This window comes from Lytechinus variegatus, chromosome 1 (genome assembly GCF_018143015.1).
Source record: "Lytechinus variegatus isolate NC3 chromosome 1, Lvar_3.0, whole genome shotgun sequence".
Lineage (NCBI taxonomy): Eukaryota > Metazoa > Echinodermata > Echinoidea > Temnopleuroida > Toxopneustidae > Lytechinus > Lytechinus variegatus.
Genome location: NC_054740.1, coordinates 4,534,771 through 4,544,003, shown reverse-complemented (window position 1 = coordinate 4,544,003; position 9,233 = coordinate 4,534,771). Strand labels below are relative to the sequence as shown.

Genomic DNA, 9,233 nt, shown 5'->3' with positions numbered 1-9,233 from the left:
AAACATGTAAACAAAAAGTTGTAAATCCACACAATACATATTTAGCCTATTGATGGACATCAAGCAAGTAGAACTTGTAGCTGGATTACCATAGGAAGTGCACAAAATATATAAATGGAACAATGCACTTTAACAATAAAATGAGGGGTGTCTAATGAAACGTTTTCTTTTCTTTTAACACGTTTAGTCAGATTAAGTATTGAATGCAAGGTATCAATCTCTTCAGGAGAACACACTCTTTATTTTGAGACCAAAATTTTTGACTTTTGTCATTTGACCCTCAGTAGAGGGCGACTACACTTCTACACTATCGTTGCTATGGCTGGGCGTCGTCTGCTAGAAATCGGTGGTGAGAATGCTTCAAACGGTTTCATGCAAAGTAATAGGTTATGTTTAACAACATTTGATCAGTATGTAACTCGGCATTTAGTGCATTTATCGATTATGATACTGAAATGACGCTTTCAAATGTATATTCAGTGCTTATCATTTATCATGCAGAAATGCGAGTTTCTACTACCAATTGTAGATCAGATCTGGTTGGTTTGAGAGTGTGAAATGAAACAAATACTAGTAGGAACTTCAAAATGTTAGATAACTTCTAATTATCATCAGGATTCCCATTTTCAAAGTTTAGAGCACGCAGAGAAAGAAAGATAAACAAAACATTAGAATACATAAACTAGTCTCAGTCAGATTATTGCGCACCTTAATATTATTCACTTCGTTGAAAGCTATAGGAGGGGGGGTGGTGCTGAGTCGGGGTACATACCCCCAACCTCCTGGCTTGTAAGCAGGGCGGGGTTGATGCCTATAACACCCCCCTTCTTTCTCCAAATTAACGGTTATAATAAGAAGAGAGGCGAAATGAGCAAAAGAAATGCTTACACTCTTTGTTTGTTATCAATTTTCTTTTTTTTACTTTGTTTATTTTAATGCAAATACACAGGTAATAAATCACCTCGAACCAAATTAAACATGTAAACAAAAAGTTGTAAATCCACACAATACATATTTAGCCTATTGATGGACATCAAGCAAGTAGAACTTTTAGCTGGAATACCATAGGAAGTGCACAAAATATGTAAATGGAATAATGCATTTTTACATTAAAATGAGGGGTGTCTAATGAAAGGTTTTCTTTTCTTTTAACACGTTTAGTCAGATTAAGTATTGAATGCAAGGTATCAATCTCTTCAGGAGAAAACACTCTTTCTTTTGATAGCAAAATGTTTGACTTTTTGTTATTTGACCCTCAGTATAGCGCGACTACACTTTTACACTGTCGTTGCTATGGCTGGGCGTCGTCTGCTAGAAATCGGTGTTGAGAATACTTCAAACGGTTTCATGCAAAGTAATAGGTTATGTTTAACAACATTTGATAAGTATGTAAATCGGCATTTAGTGCATTTATCGACTACGATACTGAAATGACGCTTTCAAATGTATATTCAATGCTTATCATTTATCATGCAGAAATGCGAGTTTCTACTTCCAATAGGAGATCAGATCTGGTTGGTTTGAGAGTGTGAAATGAAACAAGTACTAGTAGGAACTTCAAAATTATAAATAACTTCTAATTATCATCAGGATTCCTATTTTCAAAGTTTAGAGCACGCAGAGAAAGAAAGATGGAACAAAACATTAAAATACATAAACTTGTCTCAGTCAGATGTTAAACATCATAGATAGCGGACTTGAATACTATTCACTTCGTTGAAAGCTACAGGAAGGGGGGGGGGTGGTGCTGAGTCAGGGTACATGCCCCATCCTCCTGGCTTGTAAGCAGGGCGGGGTTGATGCCTATAACACTTCCTCCTTCTTCCTCCAAATTAACGGTTATAATAGGGAAGAGAGGAGAAATGAGCAAAAGAAATGCTTACACGCTTTGTTTGTTATCACTTTTCTTTTATTTACTTTGTTTATTTTTATGCAAATACACAGGTAATAAATCACCTCGAACCAAATTAAACATGTAAACAAAAAGTTGTAAATCCACACAATACATATTTAGCCTATTGATGGACATCAAGCAAGTAGAACTTTTAGCTGGAATACCATAGGAAGTGCACAAATATATCAATGGAACAATGCATTTTTACATTAAAATGAGGGGTGTCTAATGAAACGTTTTCTTTTCTTTTAACACGTTTAGTCAGATTAAGTATTGAATGCAAGGTATCAATCTCTTCAGGAGAAAACACTCTTTCTTTTGAGAGCAAAATGTTTGACTTTTTGTTATTTGACCCTCAGTATAGCGCGACTACACTTTTACACTGTCGTTGCTATGGCTGGGCGTCGTCTGCTAGAAATCGGTGGTGAGAATACTTCAAACGGTTTCATGCAAATTAATAGGTTATGTTTAACAACATTTGATAAGTATGTAAATCGGCATTTAGTGCATTTATCGACTACGATACTGAAATGACGCTTTCAAATGTATATTCAATGCTTATCATTTATCATGCAGAAATGCGAGTTTCTACTTCCAATAGGAGATCAGGGGGGTGTTTCAGCGATATTCCCGACCTTTCGTTTGAGGACGCGGACGCTTATTTACAACGGTCGTTGACTTTGGAAGGGACTTTTTGGGCCCGTCATCATGGTCGTAAAACTCAGTCCTGCAATGCAAATTGTGTGACATGAGATTTTTTTTTCGTTTCGCATCTGCGACGGAAACATTCAATATGCGTTTCGTGTGCAAAATTCTGGTTGCTACTATGGTAACAGCGATTTATCCGATTGAGGACGACTTTCCAAAGCCACATTTGACTCCTCCTAGAGCTCGAGAGGCCGCCCGGGGGCCTACTTCCATTTATTAGTGGGCAGGTACGTTACGTATATAGGCCTATGTAACGTTATAAGGGTGTCAAAACGATGTTTAAAATGCTGAAATAAGGGATATATATTCAATACTTGTAGGGTTTCACAAGCCAAATACTTGTTAAGAGATGCATTTTCATAATCTGGAAAAGAATTGCTTCCCTTGTTTAGCATGTTTAGGGTACTTTTCGAAACCCCATGGTCGTGCCTGGTATCCACTCATCAATGGAAGTGGTCCCCCCGGAATTTGAATCTAATCCCATTTCTTGGGAATGTAAAACATAATGCCCCTCACATCGTGTGCGAGAGGCATATCGTTTGTGTATAAGGAGTAAACAAAAGAAACAAAGAAACAAAAGAAACTAAAGGAAACGAGTTCAAAGGTATCGCATATGATGTGTACATATCAACGCATGCGAAATGTTCGGCTGGAGAGGTTGATATCATCCATGAAATCAATTGCCAGTGATCCACCAATAATCCACATTAAATGTAATATCGATTCGATGGACTGTAATGATCTATATTTAAGCCTTCATTCAGTAAGTTTTTCCTCACTCAATATGTTCTCGATTTGTTTGAAAAACCACTTTCTTTTCCATGTCATAAATCTATTTTAGGTCCTGCATTTTGAATATCTCCAGCCATCAGTCGTAATATACATGCATGTATGCGGTACGGGTGTCGCGGAAAGGGATTTTGCACACGAAAAGCAGATTTGTAGGGCCTGTAACCCCCCTGTTACACAAAGCTTAGCATTGATCGTAGAGCAGTTTTCTACGTTTGATTCTATTGACTGTAATGCACAATCAATCTTAAAAATCAAGTGTATGATTAAGCGTTAACTTTTGTGTTAGGGGACCCTAATACTAGCGTCCGTGATGATTGCGAAAGGTCCCAATTGTCGTGCGACAACTGTCAGCGCTGACTAAATTTGTCAGCGCTGACAATTTAGTCAGCGCTGACAAAAATTGCATTTCACGAAACTCACGGAGCTCCTCTGACTATTGTCAGAGGATTTTTATTTTACAAATCGTCTTGAACGAGGTTCGCTGACTAATTAGGCCACGCCCACTCCCAAAGTCATGAAAAAAATGAAAAGTTTGTTGATGTTTTCGCCGCGACGATTCGAAATGAAACGAAGAAATTAGTAGAAGCGAAGGTCACCGGAGAGGTGAATGAGGATTTTACCGTAAGTAAAACCATTCAAAATGTCGTTCATATTATATGTAAGGTGATTGAATTATTTGTGGTGCGTAATTATCAAATGAATTACAAGAAAAGAGAATCTTCTGGCAGGACCCCTGTCGATACGATCGACAAACTTGACAGTACATAATCCAGTCTAGTCCCATACCCGTGTTTCTGTGTCTGCAGAACTAAGTATCTGACTGAGGTCCAGACAACGACCCATCGCGACCCTGTCCATACACGTTTTTATGATCCACACAGGGCTGTAATTTTGCTAAGAGAATTCTTTATATTGTTTTACCTTTATGACATTCTATATTAAAAATCATAATTTTTCTTTTCCTTTGGTTTTGTATTAATTTTGTTGCTCGGGGATAGGGATATCCTCGATTACCAGCGTGTGCAATTATTAATGTACACAAATCCAATGTGGCCATCCCAATTCTGTGTTACAGTCATTGGAATTGGACAGGAGCTAAATCACATATTGATAGTGTGAGTGATAAATTGGATATTCTCAACTTATTTAGCATATAGGCTTAGCGAACACAAGTCAAATGAAGTGGAGGCACTCGACAGCAGGCGAGGATTCAGGGGGGAGTTATGTGGCAGAGGTGCGTTCACACCCAATCAAAATCTAGATGTTATAAGTTTTAAATGGTGCACCCGTGGCAGTAGACCAAAAGCTTCGGTCTCTGTTTTGTTGGTTGTTCAGCTGAACTCCGTTGGCTTCACTCACCAAATACAGAGACCGAAGTTCTAGCGCGATCTGTACAGGGGACTCAATGGCCATATGTTTATGTACTTAAGATCGGATAAAACGGGGAAGTGAATTTGCGCGACAGCCGAGGTAAGTCACTGTTTTTGTTCCTTTTAACTTCATTTTTCTCTGTTTTGGGGCAATTAATGCCAAGAGGGAATATAAATTTGCATTTTGGTCGCGTTAATTTTCAAAATTTTTATTCATTAAAGACAAGAATTGAAGAGCCCCGACGGGGGGATTTTGCATTGTAAGTCCCCTAATGGTGGCTGCACAATAGCGAGCCGTCTGTGTACGAGGAGAAATAAAAAAAAAATGTTAAAAAACTCCTCGAAACAGACAGCTGCCAGCTGTCTAGCTATCGTGCAGCCACCATTATGGGACTTACAATGCGAAATCCCCCGTCGGTGCTCTTCAATTTTTCAATTTTATTTTTCATTTTTATCGTACCACATAAAGTTAGAGTCTAGATCTAGTCAAACCTAACCTTAAATAGCACGTAAAGGTACTTAAAGGTCCATTCATTAGAACAAAAATAAAGGGGAATATGCAATGGATCTCATCAAGCCCAAGTATTTTTTTGCCTTTGAATCTCATAATAAAGTACTATTGAACAAAGTCCAGTAAATTAAACCAGCAAGGTATCCATGTGCTATTGGGTTAGAAAAAACTTTTATTTTAATTCAAAAAAATATTAATGACAAAAATGTTTTATTATTTGTATGATTAATATGTTAATGACTGTCTTGCTTATAATCAAGTGGAAATTATATGAATTAACAAGAATTAATTGTTGACCGATTGTTGGTCGATTCTAGAAATTTCAGGATAATAAAAAAAGAAAGAAAAATGATTGGTATATTTGAATCATTCCCCTTTATAAAATGTCAACAATATTCATTGAAAGTGCAATATTTTTCAATGATCACTGTGTCAATCTACATATTTCTTTGTTATATCAATGTAATATTAATGTTTTAATTTCAGACTGGAACTAGAGAGCTAGGCTCTGACTGGTCTACTACAGCAAGGAATGTGCCAGGGGCCAATCTGATGAACATGTGGCAGAAGATTTGGCAATGGGTGAAGAAACACTGAGATTGAAATGCAACCACAGGTAACATGTAGACTAGTAAAATGCTATAATGATGACAAAAAAATGAAGGATATTGTTTAGGTTGCAGAATGTTAAATCATTAAAACCCACATCAATGATAATGAAATCGCACTGTACCAGATTTTAAAGTCAGTTTGTAATGTAGACATTACATAGACATGAAAGACCATGACCATGCAAAAAATCATCCAGATGGTCATTTTTGTACATGGTTTTGGAAAACAGTGCGGGAGCTGAAAAACATAAAAATTACCATTTGGTCATGATTTTTTGCATGGTCAGCTCGCTCACTTTAAAAACTGCAGTTAACATGCGACCCCAGCCCCCTCCGTTTCCGTAGCCCCTACTCACACCCCTCAATCCATTTTTCACTACTTGCTCATGTGTATGTACATACAAGCTACATTACGAGGAATAATTTCTCTAAGTTTCTCAGCCAGAGCATATGTCATTTACTATTTTTATTTTTGATTAACATAATAAAAGCTTGAACCCTTTATTTACCCCCTTCTATATGAATTCTGGTAATCAAAAGATGTTTTATTTCCTGTTTTTAGACATGTACATATACATGTGAGAAGAAATACAAGATTGTGGCAAATATTTTAATTAGTTCAATACTCTTTTTCCTTCAGGTGGAGGCTTCACCCAAACTTTTCAGACGGATGCGAGATACAAAGTTACCCAAGTATAAATGGTTGAAGGTTTTGGAGAGCCAGACAAGAAGGCAGGAAATGTGATGTCACTTGTAAGTTAAAACACTCTTAATTATGACTGCCTCACTTTGGCGAAGAAAGTAGTCACATTAAAAAAAAAATTAAATTACCAGTACTGTTCTCTTCTTTATTTGGTCTTCTACCAGTCAATATTTGAAAACAGTGACATCTATAAGTCTATAAGTGCTTAGATGCTTAAATGATTAATGGTGATATTTCTTGGACAGTCGTAAAACAGCCAATATCAATCAATGCTAGATGCTGTGACTTGCTTTCTATTGCCAAAGTAGTAAATGAATGTTCCATTGTTCTGCATTCCTATTAGACCCCCCACACACCATCACCCTCTGCTTTGTCAGCTAGGAACACTGGAAAATTACCCCAAAAAGAACACAATTTTTTTATATGTCTTGTAGGCCTGTATAAATCAGATAAATTTAATGATTACAAAAGCAGTCATTAAACCTCACTAATTCAAATGATCTTGGGAGGGGGGGGGGGGGGGGGTGGCTCAGGATCTTGTCTGTTGATTGTGCACTCACTTCAGAAATCAGCAGGTTGGCTCTGAATCAAGAAATAAAAAACAAATGTGATAATTTTGGATTTTTACTCCCTTTATTTGGTAAACCAATGAGAAAAACTCAAGCCATTAAAATCAGTTGTGTATACATGTACATTTTAATTTTTTTCTTATGCATTTTTTTGTTTTCGTTGTTTAACCCTAAGAAGACGGGGGGGGGGGGCTCGACATTTTTCGCGATAAATCCGCTGCTCAAAGTTTTTTTAATGTGTCGCTCGATGACTTTTTACTTTCAAGACTCTCGCGCAACCGAAATTGTGACCCCCAGGTACGCGGTTCCGAAATTACGCAACATTTCGTAAGTGCATGCAAACCCAAAATTGCTCAAAAACATGAATTTGTGTACAAATCCAATGCAAATAGTGTTTTTAGCCAAAATTCATAAAATATATCATTATTTTTCCTTTTACTGCTTAAAATCATTTAATTTTATCTTGTCTATGGTAAAAATAAAGTCCCCGAAAATTTCCATTGAAAACACAATGAAAAGCAAAAAGTCATAAAACAAAGAAATACATAAGAAATTTAGAAAACAATAGAATACATAAGAAAATAAATGTGATGTGTACATTTTTGAAAAATAAATTTGATCAGATGCCTATCTAGAGTATGTGAAACAAAAATGAGCATTTTAGGGGCTTTATTTTATTGATTAGAGCAAACTTGTGATTTTACGCATAAATTTTCATAATTAATGAACAGTGAGATTTTTCGCAGAATTTGATATTATAGTTTGTAAATTATGCCATGGGTAAGGCGCGTGCCAATTTTCATTGCAATTGCACGATTGATGGCCGAGATCATAAGGGGGGGGGGGGGGGGGCTGAATCAGCCCTACCCCTTTTCCAGTCTTAGGGTTAATAAGGCTTTGATGACAATATTTTAACCATTTAGAACTTGAAGTTACTATTTCAGACATAAAAATTATTTTAAAACATTTTTGAAAAATTTAAGTTTTAACGACGATGATTAAATTAGGAATAAATGACTTTGGTATCAATAATCATGGAAATTAATATCTTTATTAATAAAAAATCACATGCTCTATAAATTAATTCCATTTCAGTTAATTCAATAAACATGAACAGCAGCAGGAGCAACGACAGCATCAGCAGCCGAAACCTCAACTGCAATAAGAGATGCAGCAACCGCACCGACAACATCAAGAGCAACAGCAAAAATACCTACATGTATTACAGCAGAAATGCAACAATCACATTGGCAACATCAACAGCAGCAGGAGCTCCAACAACCATGCAGGGAACATCGGGCGCAACATAAATAACTTCATCAAGAGATGCAACAACCACAGTGGTAAACATCAACAGCAGTAGCGACAACGACAGTAGAAACAAAGCCAATGTCAAGGATTAAGCAATCATACAGGAAAAACAACACAAGCGGCAACATCAATAAATGCATCAGGGGATGCAACAGCCACACTTGTAAACAGCAGCAGTAGCAGCGATGACAAGAGCAACCACACAGGCAACACCTTGAGCAACATCAGTAGCAATGCACCAGCAATGAAACAATCACACCCACAACACCAAGAGCAGCAGCAAAAAGAACATAAATTCCAGCAACCATGATGACAACAGCAGCGGCAACACCAACAACACTAATGGATGTTGAAAAACTTGTACAAAAGTCAATGACACCACAGTTTTTTTTAGAATTTATTGGATATTATTGATTAAAAAATGCACAATGATTTATTCAGGTTGAAGAAAATTATGTGTGAAAAAATTGTGTACATTTGAAGATGTTTCCTGTGTATTGATTAATATTTATGAAAATATAGTTTTAAAGATGAAAATATGATTCTTGAAATGTCTACTTTTTATTTGTCATTGACTAAAGATAAATAGATTTTCTTTGAATTTTCTTAATGAAATGAAAAAAAGGGAATTTATTCAAATGTTATATTAAAAATCAACTATAATTGATCGATTTTAGCTGCGAAGGCCCTCAAAAGGCTGATTAGTCGGTGAAAATTGGATTAGTCGGTGAAAAATGAGTTTTGTCGGTAGGTGAAGGCCACCG

General features: G+C 36.5%; 1 long non-coding RNA gene across 2 annotated transcripts; it reads left to right on the top strand.

The window, feature by feature from the left end:
- The first annotated feature begins 3,915 nt into the window (after window positions 1-3,915).
- On the top strand, window positions 3,916-6,676 carry LOC121405923. 2 transcript variants are annotated; one of them, XR_005968724.1, is made up of 3 exons: window positions 3,916-4,015; window positions 5,762-5,891; window positions 6,527-6,676. It is a non-coding gene; the product is annotated as an uncharacterized LOC121405923 (long non-coding RNA). The 2 variants fall into 2 exon arrangements; XR_005968729.1 differs by lacking the exon at window positions 3,916-4,015 and adding an exon at window positions 4,614-4,628.
- Window positions 6,677-9,233: the final 2,557 nt, after the last annotated feature.